Here is a 2500-nt window from a genome sequence, read left to right as displayed (position 1 = left end):
TTGATCAGGAGCTGGGCATCGCAAATGTAGTTTATGTAGACTAATATTTACACCCACGTGTGTGTGTGTGTGCGTGCGCGAAAACGTGCACACGTGTCAAAACACCCATGCACATACAGCAGCCAAATGTAGCCATAGTTATCAATGTACCAAATAGATGGCCAAACTAAGTCATTGGCAGTGTATTTATGCATTAGCTTTATATATTTATGCATAATATGCAGTATTTTACATATTACGCGTCCTCGACTCACTGTGGCCACGTCCTTATATGGCTGCAGTGGCATAGCCTGTGAACTGAAGATAATGAGTTTAAACCATTTAAACCGAGTGTTTTCACAAGACTGTAAAGCTTTGATGTGCTGGTCTCTACCACTGTCTGTCTATTGGACTGGCACAGTTCAGGGAAAGTTTAGGGAAGTAGGTTATTTATTTATGTATTTTTTTTTTTTTCCCTGTTCAGCCTTTTTTTTCACTGAAGAGTTTAGTTTCGTCGGAGTAATGAGGTCTCAATTACCCCTGGACAGTGTCCAGAACACAACGGGACATCTGGAGAACATTTCGGCCAAATTGCTATGAATAATTTAGGCGACCAGGAAACGGCTTGTGAAATATCCACAGCTCGTTCTAAAATGTTTTGTTTTTTTTTCGTGTCTACTTTCGCATAAAACTGTGTTTTTCCCCTACTGCCCTAAATCTAGTGTTGTTGGAGCTAGAGTTGTTGGAGCAACGAAAGTGAACCTGTAGTGTTTTGGTTTGAAAGCTTCTGTTAGCGTCGTGATTATTTTTTGTCTGAGCAGTTTGTCCGCTAGCTGTCACTCAACATATAAACACCTGTGAATCAAGCTTGACTATTTCATGGGCCTCTTTCTCTCTCTCTCTCCATCTCTCTCTCTCTCTCTCTCTCTCTCTCTCTCTCTCTCTCTCTCTGTCTCTCTCTCTGTAAACACCTGTGAATCAGGCTTCACTATTTCATGGGCCTTTCTCTCTGTCTCTCTGTCTCTCTGTCTCTCTGTCTCTCTGTCTCTCTGTCTCTCTGTCTCTCTGTCTCTCTGTCTCTCTGTCTCTCTGTCTCTCTCTCTCTCTCTCTCTCTCTCTCTCTCTCTCTCTCTCTCTCTCTCTCTCTCTCTCTCTCTCTCTTTCCCTCTCTTTCCCTCTCTCTCTCTTTATTCTCTATTATCTTACTCTTTCTCTGTCACTCTCTCTCTCTCTGTCTCTCTGTCTCTGTCTCTCTGAGCGTGTAAACACCTGTGAATCAGGCTTGACTATTTCACGGGCCGCTTGACTGTGTCTGTATCTGTCTCCGTCTCTGTTTCCTGTTGTAACTCGTGACTGTCAAGTCAGCGGCCGCTCGCTGTGTGAAGAATCTGCCATCTACTGTAGGACTTACTCTGTCACCACAGTGCTTTTCTGCTATTTTACCTTCTTTGGCTGTTTTGACCTTAAAGGGACACTGTGTGAGATTTTTAGTTGTTTATTTCCAAAATTCATGTTGCCCATTATCTAATGTTACCTTTTTCATGAATACTTACCACCACCATCAAATTCGAAGTATTTATTATGACTGGAAAAATGGCAGTTTTCATACATGAAAAGGGGGATCTTCTCCATGGTCCGCCATTTTGAATTTCCAAAAATTGCCATTTTTAGCTGCAAAAATGACTCTACTTGGACCATACTAGAACATATTTGTTTATTACTTAGTAAACTTTCATGTAAAGATCAAATTTGGCAATAGGCAGCCCAGTTTCAATGAGCAGCATAGTTGCTGTACCTTTTTTGACCATTTCCTGCACAGTATCCCTTAAACACTTCAAAGTCTTGTGCCTGTATCTGTGTGCTGTCATAAGGTGCGCAGGGCTTTTTGAAAAGTGTGTGAAGATTCTGATTCGTCCAAGGTAGCTAGCCGGCAAAGGAAGATAGGGGTTTTTATTTTGCAACTGGACTTCTTTTTTGTAAACTCAGTTGTGTACAGCGCAGCTCAGTTTATTGGAATGGTCTAATGGAGAGAGATCAACTGTGTTGCCAGATTGGTCGGTTTCCTGCCTGATTGGGCTGTTCAGGATGGCCGCCTGCGGGTAAAAGGTAGCCAGGCCACGCCCTCCTGGTGATGCAACACCCTCCGCGTTGCTACTAGTCAGGTGAAGAGCAGTGCAAATACTGCTCCAGGGACTGTAACCAATACCCTGTAATATCTGTAAGTCGCTTTGGGTAAAGATATTATAGGGTATTGGTTTCAGTGCCTGTGTAAGAGCAGTGCAAATACTGCCCCAGGGACTGAAACCAATTAGCCAGGCCGTGCCCTCCTAGTGACGCAACAGCTTCAGTGTTGCTACCAGTCAGGTCAAGAGTCAATGCAGGTACTTTCTGAGTTCCCGCAAATATGGGAACTCCTCCCACTTTGTTGGAAAGCAAACAATCATTAGCAAACCAAGGGAGGCCATTTGGGAAATGCTGTTTGGGAAATGTTAATTGTTATGCTCTTGGTCAGACCAAGTCT

At 43.2% G+C, this 2500-nt stretch overlaps 1 protein-coding gene across 1 annotated transcript in view; it reads left to right on the top strand.

The window, feature by feature from the left end:
- Window positions 1–2500, top strand: part of ptprk (protein tyrosine phosphatase receptor type K) — a 351066-nt gene that overhangs the window by 146523 nt on the left and 202043 nt on the right. The gene's annotated exons all lie outside the window — the stretch shown is intronic.

This window comes from Engraulis encrasicolus, chromosome 18 (assembly GCF_034702125.1).
Source record: "Engraulis encrasicolus isolate BLACKSEA-1 chromosome 18, IST_EnEncr_1.0, whole genome shotgun sequence".
NCBI lineage: Eukaryota > Metazoa > Chordata > Actinopteri > Clupeiformes > Engraulidae > Engraulis > Engraulis encrasicolus.
This window is presented reverse-complemented; position numbering and strand designations above follow the sequence as displayed.